Below are 11,428 nucleotides of genomic sequence, written 5' to 3'. Positions count from 1 at the left end.
AGCCTAGTGGTTAGAGTGTAGAGGAGGCAGGTAGCCTAGTGGTTAGAGTGTAGAGGAGGCAGGTAGCCTAGTGGTTAGAGTGTAGAGGAGGCAGGGTAGCCTAGTGGTTAGAGTGTAGAGGCGGCAGGGTAGCCTAGTGGTTAGAGTGTAGAGGAGGCAGGGTAGCCTAGTGGTTAGAGTGTAGAGGTGGCAGGTAGCCTAGTGGTTAGAGTGTAGAGGAGGCAGGGTAGCCTAGTGGTTAGAGTGTAGAGGCGGCAGGTAGCCTAGTGGTTAGAGTGTAGAGGAGGCAGGGTAGCCTAGTGGTTAGAGTGTAGAGGTGGCAGGTAGCCTAGTGGTTAGAGTGTAGAGGGGCAGGTAGTCTAGTGGTTAGAGTGTAGAGGTGGCAGGGTAGCCTAGTGGTTAGAGTGTAGAGGAGGCAGGGTAGCCTAGTGGTTAGAGTGTAGAGGAGGCAGGGTAGCCTAGTGGTTAGAGTGTAGAGGAGGCAGGTAGCCTAGTGGTTAGAGTGTAGAGGAGGCAGGGTAGCCTAGTGGTTAGAGTGTAGAGGAGGCAGGTAGCCTAGTGGTTAGAGTGTAGAGGAGGCAGGTAGCCTAGTGGTTAGAGTGTAGAGGAGGCAGGTAGCCTAGTGGTTAGAGTGTAGAGGTGGCAGGTAGCCTAGTGGTTAGAGTGTAGAGGAGGCAGGTAGCCTAGTGGTTAGAGTGTAGAGGAGGCAGGTAGCCTAGTGGTTAGAGTGTAGAGGAGGCAGGGTAGCCTAGTGGTTAGAGTGTAGAGGAGGCAGGTAGCCTAGTGGTTAGAGTGTAGAGGAGGCAGGTAGCCTAGTGGTTAGAGTGTAGAGGCGGCAGGTAGCCTAGTGGTTAGAGTGTAGAGGAGGCAGGTAGCCTAGTGGTTAGAGTGTAGAGGAGGCAGGTAGCCTAGTGGTTAGAGTGTAGAGGAGGCAGGGTAGCCTAGTGGTTAGAGTGTATAGGAGGCAGGTAGCCTAGTGGTTAGAGTGTAGAGGAGGCAGGGTAGCCTAGTGGTTAGAGTGCAGATGAGGCAGGGTAGCCTAGTGGTTAGAGTGTAGAGGAGGCAGGGTAGCCTAGTGGTTAGAGTGCAGAGGAGGCAGGCAGCCCAGTGGTTGAGAGAGGAGGCATGCAGAGTGGTTAGATAGGCAGAGGAGGCAGGGTAGCCTAGTGGTTAGAGTGTAGAGGAGGCAGGGTAGCCCAGTGGTTAGAGTGTAGAGGAGGCAGGTAGCCAGTGGTTAGAGTGTAGAGGAGGCAGGTAGCCCAACGGTTAGAGTGCAGAGGAGGCAGGTAGCCTAGTGGTTAGAGCGTAGAGGAGGCAGGTAGCCTAGTGGTTAGAGTGTAGAGGGGTCAGGTAGAGTGGTTAGAGGAGAGGAGGCAGGTAGCCAGTGGTTAGAGTGCAGAGGAGGCAGGTAGCCTAGTGGTTAGAGTGCAGAGGATGGCTGGCAGCCTAGTGGTTAGAGGTAGAGAGGCAGGTAGCCTAGTGGTTAGAGAGCTAGAGGAGGCAGGCAGCCTCTAGTGGTTAGAGTGTAGAGGTGGCAGGGCAGCCTAGTGGTTAGAGTGTAGAGGTGGCAGGGTAGCCTAGTGGTTAGAGTGTAGAGGTGGCAGGGTAGCCTAGTGGTTAGAGTGTAGAGGAGGCAGGGTAGCCTAGTGGTTAGAGGTATAGGAGGCAGGTAGCCTAGTGGTTAGAGTGTAGAGGTGGCAGGTAGCCCAGTGGTTGAGAGTATAGGAGGCAGGTAGCCTAGTGGTTAGAGTGTATAGGAGGCAGCCTAGTCTAGTGGTTAGAGTGTAGAGGAGGCAGGGTAGCCTAGTGGTTAGAGTGTAGAGGAGGCAGGGTAGCCTAGTGGTTAGAGTAGAGGAGGCAGGGTAGCCTAGTGGTTAGAGTGTAGAGGAGGCAGGGTAGCCTAGTGGTTAGAGGTAGAGGAGGCAGGGTAGCCTAGTGGTTAGAGTGTAGAGGAGGCAGGGTAGCTAGTGGTTAGAGTGTAGAGGAGGCAGGCAGCCTAGTGGTTAGAGTGTAGAGGAGGCAGGTAGCCTAGTGGTTAGAGTGTAGAGGAGGCAGGTAGCCCAGTGGTTAGAGTGTAGAGGAGGCAGGCAGTGGTTAGAGGTGAGGAGGCAGCCTAGTGGTTAGAGTGTAGAGGAGGCAGGTAGCCCAATGGTTAGAGGCAGAGGAGGCAGGTAGCCAGTGGTTAGAGTGTAGAGGAGGCAGGTAGCCTAGTGGTTAGAGTGTAGAGGAGGCAGGTAGCCTAGTGGTTAGAGTGTATAGGAGTGCAGGTAGCCAGTGGTTAGAGTGTAGAGGAGGCAGGTAGCCTAGTGGTTAGAGTGTATAGGAGGCAGGTAGCCTAGTGGTTAGAGGTAGAGGCAGGTAGCCTAGTGGTTAGAGTGTAGAGGTGGCAGGTAGCCTAGTGGTTAGAGTGTATAGGAGGCAGGTAGCCCAGTGGTTAGAGTGTAGAGGAGGCAGGTAGCCTAGTGGTTAGAGTGTAGAGGAGGCAGGTAGCCAGTGGTTAGAGTGTAGAGGAGGCAGGGTAGCCTAGTGGTTAGAGTGTAGAGGTGGCAGGTAGCCCAGTGGTTAGAGTGTAGAGGTGGCAGGTAGCCCAGTGGTTAGAGTGTAGAGGAGGCAGGTAGCCTAGTGGTTAGAGTGTAGAGGAGGCAGGTAGCCTAGTGGTTAGAGTGCAGAGGAGGCAGGTAGCCTAGTGGTTAGAGTGTATAGGAGGCAGGTAGCCCAGTGGTTAGAGTGCAGAGGAGGCAGGTAGCCTAGTGGTTAGAGTGTAGAGGAGGCAGGTAGCCTAGTGGTTAGAGTGTAGAGGAGGCAGGGTAGCCTAGTGGTTAGAGTGTAGAGGAGGCAGGGTAGCCTAGTGGTTAGAGTGTAGAGGAGGCAGGTAGCCTAGTGGTTAGAGTGTAGAGGAGGCAGGGTAGCCTAGTGGTTAGAGTGTAGAGGTGGCAGGGTAGCCTAGTGGTTAGAGTGTAGAGGGGGCAGGTAGCCTAGTGGTTAGAGTGTAGAGGAGGCAGGTAGCCTAGTGGTTAGAGTGGAGATGAGGCAGGTAGCCTAGTGGTTAGAGTGTAGAGGAGGCAGGTAGCCTAGTGGTTAGAGTGTAGAGGAGGCAGGTAGCCTAGTGGTTAGAGTGTAGAGGAGGCAGGTAGCCTAGTGGTTAGAGTGTATAGGAGGCAGGTAGTCTAGTGGTTAGAGTGTAGAGGAGGCAGGTAAGCCTAGTGGTTAGAGTGTAGAGGAGGCAGGGTAGCCTAGTGGTTAGAGTGTAGAGGCGGTAGGTAGCCTAGTGGTTAGAGTGTAGAGGAGGCAGGTAGCCTAGTGGTTAGAGTGTAGAGGAGGCAGGTAGCCTAGTGGTTAGAGTGTAGAGGAGGCAGGGTAGCCTAGTGGTTAGAGTGTAGAGGTGGCAGGGTAGCCTAGTGGTTAGAGTGTAGAGGAGGCAGGTAGCCTAGTGGTTAGAGTGTAGAGGGGGCAGGTAGCCTAGTGGTTAGAGTGTAGAGGCGGTAGGTAGCCTAGTGGTTAGAGTGTAGAGGCGGTAGGTAGCCTAGTGGTTAGAGTGTAGAGGAGGCAGGTAGCCTTGTGGTTAGAGTGTAGAGGCGGCAGGGTAGCCTAGTGGTTCGAGTGTAGAGGAGGCAGGGTAGCCTAGTGGTTAGAGTGTAGAGGAGGCAGGTAGCCTAGTGGTTAGAGTGTAGGGGGGGGCAGGTAGCCTAGTGGTTAGAGTGTAGGGGGGGGCAGGTAGCCTAGTGGTTAGAGTGTAGGGGGCAGGTAGCCTAGTGGTTAGAGGGTTGAGCCAGTAACCAAAGTTTGCTCAATCAAATCCTTAAGCTGATAAGGTAAAAATATGTCATTCTGCCTCTGAACTAGGCAGTTAAACCACCGTTTCCCGGTAGGCTGTCATTGTAAACTTAAAAATCTTTACTTTCTTGCCAAGTTGAATAAAACATTAGTTTATAAAGCCATTTTTAAATCAGCAGATGCCAATTTTCAGTAGCTACTAGAGTGAAAGAATACCATGATATTCGTTGAGGAAAGTGCACAGTTTTGAACATGAAAAGTTATTAATAAACAAATTAGGCACATTTGGGCGGTCTTGATACAACATTTTTAAAATAAATGCAATGGTTCATTGGATCAGTCTAAAACTTTGCACATACACTGCTGTCATCTAGTGGCCAAAATCTTAATTTCACCTTCATGATGGCCAAAAATACATTAATTAATAATATATTAATAATACATTAATAATATAATAATTTAATAACACATTAATAATACATTAATAATACATTAATAATACATTAATAATACATTAATAACACATTACATTAATAATACATTAATAATACATTAATAATACATTAATAATAATACTTAATAATACATTAATAATAATATTAATAATACATTAATAATACATAATAATACATTAATAATACATTAATAATACATTAATAATACATTAATAATACATTAATAATACATTAATAACACATTAATAATACATTAATAATACATTACTTAATACATTAATAATACACTAATACATTAATAACACAAATAATACATTAATAATACATTAATAACACATTAATAATACATTAATAATACATTAATAATACATTAATAATACATTAATAATACATTAATAATACATTAATAATACATTAATAATACATTAATAATACATTAATAATACATTAATAATACATTAATAATACATTAATAATACATTAATAATACATTAATAATACATTAATAATACATTAATAATACATTAATAATACATTAATAATACATTAATAACACATTAATAATACATTAATAATACATTAATAATACATTAATAATACATTAATAATACATTAATAATACATTAATAATACATTAATAATACATTAATAATACATTAATAACACATTAATAATACATTAATAATACATTAATAATACATTAATAATACATTAATAATACATTAATAATACATTAATAATACATTAATAATACATTAATAATACATTAATAATACATTAATAACACATTAATAATACATTAATAATACATTAATAATACATTAATAATACATTAATAATACATTAATAATACATTAATAATAATTAATAACACATTAATAATACATTAATTATCATTAATAATACATTAATAATACATTTAATTTAATAACACATTAATAATACATTATTAATAATACATTAATAACATTAATAATACATTAATAATACATTAATAATACATTAATACTACATTAATAACATTAATAATACATTAATAATACATTAATAACCTTTAAATAATACATTAATAATACATTAATAATACATTAATAATAATACATTAATAATACATTAATATTTAATAATAGGCATTAATAATACATTAATAATACATTAATTTAATACATTAATAATACATTAATAATACATTAATAATACAATTAATAATACATTAATAATACATTATCATTAATACATTTTATAATCATTAATCACATTAATCTTTTTACATTCTATAGGAATAATACATTAATAATACATTAATAATGACATTAATAATACATTAATAACACATTGTGTGGATCAAATGGGTTTCAGGTCGTAATCAGTGTAATTACAGGTAATAATACATTAATAATACAGGTAATGATATCATTAATTAAGGTCACATTAATAATACATTAATAATCATTAATAATTACATTAATAATACATGTAATAACACATTAATGATCAGTGTGGGTTACATTAATGTGGATACATGTAATTACACATTAATGATACATGTAATTACAGGTTAATGATCAGTGTGGGTTAATCGTTTGATCAGTGTGGGTTACAAAGATCATTGTGGGTTACAGGTCGTAATACAGTATGGGTTACAGGTCGTGAATCAGTGTCTTACAGGTCGTGTTGATCAGTGTGGGTTTACAGTGTGGGTTATTATCATGTGGGTTACTTTATCAGTGTTTTGGTCTGTTGAAGTGACCTCGGTTTTTTTCTTTGTATTATCCAGTGTGGGTTAATGTGTTATATGTCTCCTACGTGTGTTGACATTTTACAAACGTGAAAGTGTTTCAGGTCAAATGGTACCAAGAATTAAAGGTATCAGTGTGGGTTACAGGCAGTTGGATCAGTGTGGGTTACAGGTCGTGTTTCAGGTGGGTTACAGGTCGTGTTGATAAAGGGGCCAATCGTGAAGATCAGTGTTTTTTACAGGTTCATTGATATTGGGTTACATACGTGTTTCAAGTGTGGGTTACAGGTCGTGTGGATCAGTGTGGGTTACAGGTCGTGTTGATCAGTGTGGGTTACAGGTCGTGTATCAGTGTGGGTTACAGGTCGTGTGGATCAGTGTGGGTTACAGGTCGTGTGGATCAGTGTGGGTTACAGGTCGTGTGGATCAGTGTGGGTTACAGGTCGTGTGGATCAGTGTGGGTTACAGGTCGTGTTGATCAGTGTGGGTTACAGGTCGTGTTGATCAGTGTGGGTTACAGGTCGTGTGATCAGTGTGGGTTACAGGTGATCAGTGTGGGTTACAGGTCGTGTTGATCAGTGTGGGTTACAGGTCGTGTTGATCAGTGTGGGTTACAGGTCGTGTTGATCAGTGTGGGTTACAGGTCGTGTGGATCAGTGTGGGTTACAGGTCGTGTGGATCAGTGTGGGTTACAGGTCGTGATGATCAGTGTGGGTTACAGGTCGTGATGATCAGTGTGGGTTACAGGTCGTGTGATCAGTGTGGGTTACAGGTCGTGTTGATCAGTGTGGGTTACAGGTCGTGATGATCAGTGTGGGTTACAGGTCGTGATGATCAGTGTGGGTTACAGGTCGTGTGGATCAGTGTGGGTTACAGGTGGTGATGATCAGTGTGGGTTACAGGTCGTGATGATCAGTGTGGGTTACAGGTCGTGTTGATCAGTGTGGGTTAGAGGTCGTGTGGATCAGTGTGGGTTACAGGTCGTGTGGATCAGTGTGGGTTACAGGTCGTGTGGATCAGTGTGGGTTACAGGTCGTGATGATCAGTGTGGGTTACAGGTCGTGATGATCAGTGTGGGTTACAGGTCGTGTGATCAGTGTGGGTTACAGGTCGTGTTGATCAGTGTGGGTGGGTGTTGATCAGTGTGGGTTACAGGTCGTTGGATCAGTGTGGGTTACAGGTCGTGTGGATCAGTGTGGGTTACAGGTCGTGTTGATCAGTGGGGTTACAGGTCGTGTGATCAGTGTGGGTTACAGGTCGTGTTGATCAGTGTGGGTTACAGGTCGTGTTGATCAGTGTGGGTTACAGGTCGTGATGATCAGTGTGGGTTACAGGTCGTGTTGATCAGTGTGGGTTACAGGTGTGATGATCAGTGTGGGTTACAGGTCGTGTTGATCAGTGTGGGTTACAGGTCGTGTTGATCAGTGTGGGTTACAGGTCGTGTGGATCAGTGTGGGTTACAGGTCGTGTGGATCAGTGTGGGTTACAGGTCGTGTTGATCCAACGTTTGGGTTACAGGTGTGTCGGTGATGATCATTGTGGGTTACAGTTTTACTGTCGTGACCTCAGTCTGGTTACAGGTCGTTCACTGATCATTGCCCCACTGGGTTACAGTGTCTACCTCACTGTCTGATCAGTGGTTACAGGTCGTGTCTGATCAGTGTGGGTTACCCTAGGTCGTCTGTCTACTTCACTGTCTACCACTGATCAGTGTGGGTTACCATACTGTCTACCCCACCGTCTACCCTACTGTCTACCTCATGATACTGTGTGGGTTACAGTCGTGTGGATCAGTCTGGTTACAGGTCGCCTCACTGTCTACCCTTTGTCTATCACTGTGTGGGTTACAGGTCTACCCTACTGTCTACCCTACTGTCTACCTCACTGATCAGTGTGGGTCTACCATACAGGTCCTACTGTCTACCTCACTGTCTACCATACTGTCTGCCCTACTGTCAGTCTATCCTACTGTGGGTCTACAGGTCGTCTACCCCACTGTCTACCTGTCTATCAGTCTACCTCACTGTGGGTCTACCCTAGGTCTGTCACAGTCTACCCTGTAATCTGTCTACCTCACTGTCTACTTCGTGTCTGGATCAGTGTCTACCATACTGGGTCTACAGGTCTACCATACTGTGTGGTCTACCCTATCAGTGTCTACCCTGCTGTCTACCTCACTGTCTACCCTTCTGTCTAGGTCTACCTTACTGTCTGATGATCTAGTGTGGTTACAGGTCTGTCTACCTCACTGTCTGATCATGTGTCTACCATACTGTTACAGGTCTGCCTTACTGTCTGTTGAGTGTGGGTCTACCCACTGTCAGCCCTCTGTGGGTTACCCTACTGTCTGCCCTATGATCAGTGTCTACCATGCTGTCTACAGTCTACCCCACTGTCTACCTACTGTCTGACTGAGCCATGCAGGTCAAGGTTGCTGATAAACCAGAGCATTTGCAACCCTACAGTGGCAACTGTCTACCTCACTGTCTACCCTACTGTCTACCTCCCTGTCTACCTGCCACTGTCTACAAAACTGTCTACCTGTGGTCTATATGTTAAGTCTACCTCAACACAGTCTTCACTGTCTACCCTACTGTCTAAGATGTGTCTACCCTACTGTCTACCTCACTGTCTACCCTTCTGTCTACTCACTGTCACCCTACTGAGCCATGAAGGGGTGGAGGGATTTACCAGGCCAAGGTATGAATCTGCCGATAAACCAGAGCATTTGCAACCCTACAGTGGCAGGTACTGCCCTCACTGTCTACCCTACTGTCTACCTCACTGTCTACCCTACTGTCTACCTACTGTCTACTTCACTGTCTACCCCTCACTCCATGTCTTCTGCCTCTACTGTCTACCTCTACTGTCTACCTCACTGTCTACTGTCTACTGTCTACTGTCTACCCTCACTGTCTACCCTACTGTCTACCTCACTGTCTACCCTACCCTACTGTCTACCTCCATGTCTGCCCTGCTGTCTGCCTCACTGTCTACCTCACTGTCTACCCTACTGTCTTCCATGTCTACCTGCTGTCTACCTCACTGTCTACCTCACTGTCTACCCTGTCTACCTCCATGTCTACCCTGCTGTCTACCTCACTGTCCCTACTGTCTACCCTGCTGTCTACTGTCTACCATACTGTCTACCAGAGCATTTGCAACCCTACTGTTTACCCTGCTGTCTACCATACTGTCTTACCTGTCTACTCACTGTCTACCCTACTGTCTACCCTGCTACCATACTGTCAACCCTACCTCACCAGAGCATTTTGCAACCCTACTGTTTACCTGCTGTCTACCATGTCTGTCAACCCTACAGTGGCATGCTGTCTACCTCACTGTCTACCTCACTGTCTGCCCTACTGTACTGCCTGCTGTCTACCATACTGTCAACCCTACAGGTGGCAGGTGCTGTCTACCTCACTGTCTACCTCACTGTCTGCCCTACTGTTTACCCTGCTGTCTACCATACTGTCTACCCTACCGTCTACCCTACTGTCTACCTCACTGTCTACCCTACTGTCTACCCTACTGTGGCAGGTACTGTCTACCATACTGTCTACCCTACTGTCTACCCTGCTGTCTACCATACTGTCAACCCTCACAGTGGCAGGGCCCATTAATTCATTGGTTATATGCTGTTGTTTTTTAGGAGATACTTTGTATCCCCACACAAAAGGCAAGATGATACACTCTCCAGATGTCAATGTTGCTCTTCAACTCCTCTATCATAACGAGACTGCGTTTAATTTATGCAAAATGTCAAATTGTTGTTGAAAAAATGTAGTTTCTCAACAGATTATTTGGTATAAGCGTTACATAGGAAATGATGTCGGTCTCCCTATCATACAGCAACCCGTACTGTCAAATATTGTACATAAACTAGCTATCTATTTACTGTGCTGGCATAATGTTGTCATCTTTAGCAGTAATTTACACTGTATCTGGAAATTAGACCGTGTCAGTTTCTGAACGAGATAACAATGACACATTGTCGCGCATCTGTTAGCAGAACGCTTGAATTCAAAACCTAAATATGATGGACTGCCAACAAATTTGACTCTTTTGACTCTATTACAGAGCATTCAGTAAATATTCAGACCCCTTTCTCTCTCTCTCTGTCTCTCTGTCTCTCTCTGTCTCTGTCTCTGTCTCTGTCTCTCTGTCTCTGTCTCTGTCTGTCTCTGTCTCTCTCTCTGTCTCTCTGTCTCTCTCTCTCTCTCTCTCTGTCTGGACTCTGTCTCTGTCCTCTCTGTCTGTCTCTCTCTGTCTCTCTCTGTCTCTCTCTGTTCTGTCTCTGTCTCTGTCTCTGTCTCTGTCTCTGTCTCTCTCTCTCTTGTCTCTCTGTCTCTCTCTTCTCTGTCTCTCTCTCTCTCTGTCTCTCTGTCTCTCTGTCTCTGTCTCTCTGTCTCTCTGTCTCTGTTCCTCTCTCTGTCTCTCTCTGTCTCTGTTCTGTCTCTCTGTCTCTCTCTGTCTCTCTCTCTGTCTCTCTCTGTCTCTCTGTCTCTCTGTCTCTCTCTCTCTCTCTCTGTCTCTCTGTCTCTCTCTCTTCTCTCTGTTCTGTTCTGTCTTTCTCTCTCTTCTATCTTCTCTGTCTCTCTCTGTCTCTGTCTCTGTCTCTGTCTCATCTTCTGTCTCTTCTCTGTCTCTCTGTCTCTTCTCTCTCTCTCTGTCTTGCCCTCTTCTGTCTCTTTCTGTCTCTTCTTTCAGGCAGCCCTTCTTCTGTTCCTGTTTCTGTCTCTTCTGTCTCTGTCTCTTCTTCTCTGTCTCTCTCTGTCTCTCTCTTTTCTTCTCTGTTCCTGTCTCTTTCTCTCTCTTCTCTCTGTCTCTCTCTGTCCTCCTGTCTCTCTTTCTGTCCTCCTGTCTCTCCTGTTCCTCTCTGTCTTCGTCTGTCTCCTGGTCATCTTCTCGTCCTCTGTCCTCTCTCTCTCTCTGTCTGTCCTCTTCTGTCTTCTGTCTCTCTGTCTCTGTCTCTCGTCTCTACAATAGGTCTCTCTCTCGTAACAATAGGAAGTACAAAGTCCGTAAATTAAATTTACTTTTCATTCAGGCTGTAACACAACAACATTTACAAAAACTCTAAGTACTTTGATAATAACAAATATTATTTATATACCAACAAAAAAATTAGAATAATATTATCTACCATTTGCCGTTAGAGAGAAGATCAATGGGATTTATTTTTAGAATCTAAAATAATTAGACATGGGAATAGTTTTCTGATGTTCATAAGCATCGCGGAATATATTCCTCACCTTTTCTGGCCTTGATGGGTTCATATTCCCCAAGGAGCCACACAACAAACTACCATGAACTTCTCATTTAATTAGACCTAGTAGTCTTGTAAACACTATATGTATGTTTTCCTCTACACACAATACCGCATAATGAACAAAAAGGTTTGCACATTTTATATTAAAAACAGCCTGGAAAATATCATATTTACATAAGTATTCAG

The 11,428-nt window shown here is 43.9% G+C and overlaps 1 long non-coding RNA gene across 1 annotated transcript; it reads left to right on the top strand.

The window, feature by feature from the left end:
- Positions 1 to 202: 202 nt before the first annotated feature.
- On the top strand, positions 203 to 3,581 carry LOC127923911 (uncharacterized). The gene is made up of 3 exons (XR_008116099.1): positions 203 to 323; positions 387 to 903; positions 3,551 to 3,581. It is a non-coding gene; the product is annotated as an uncharacterized LOC127923911 (long non-coding RNA).
- Positions 3,582 to 11,428: the final 7,847 nt, after the last annotated feature.

This window comes from Oncorhynchus keta, unplaced genomic scaffold (assembly GCF_023373465.1).
Source record: "Oncorhynchus keta strain PuntledgeMale-10-30-2019 unplaced genomic scaffold, Oket_V2 Un_contig_3371_pilon_pilon, whole genome shotgun sequence".
NCBI lineage: Eukaryota > Metazoa > Chordata > Actinopteri > Salmoniformes > Salmonidae > Oncorhynchus > Oncorhynchus keta.
The sequence above is the reverse complement of the archived record's forward strand: the minus strand, read 5'-3'. Positions and strand labels throughout refer to the sequence as shown.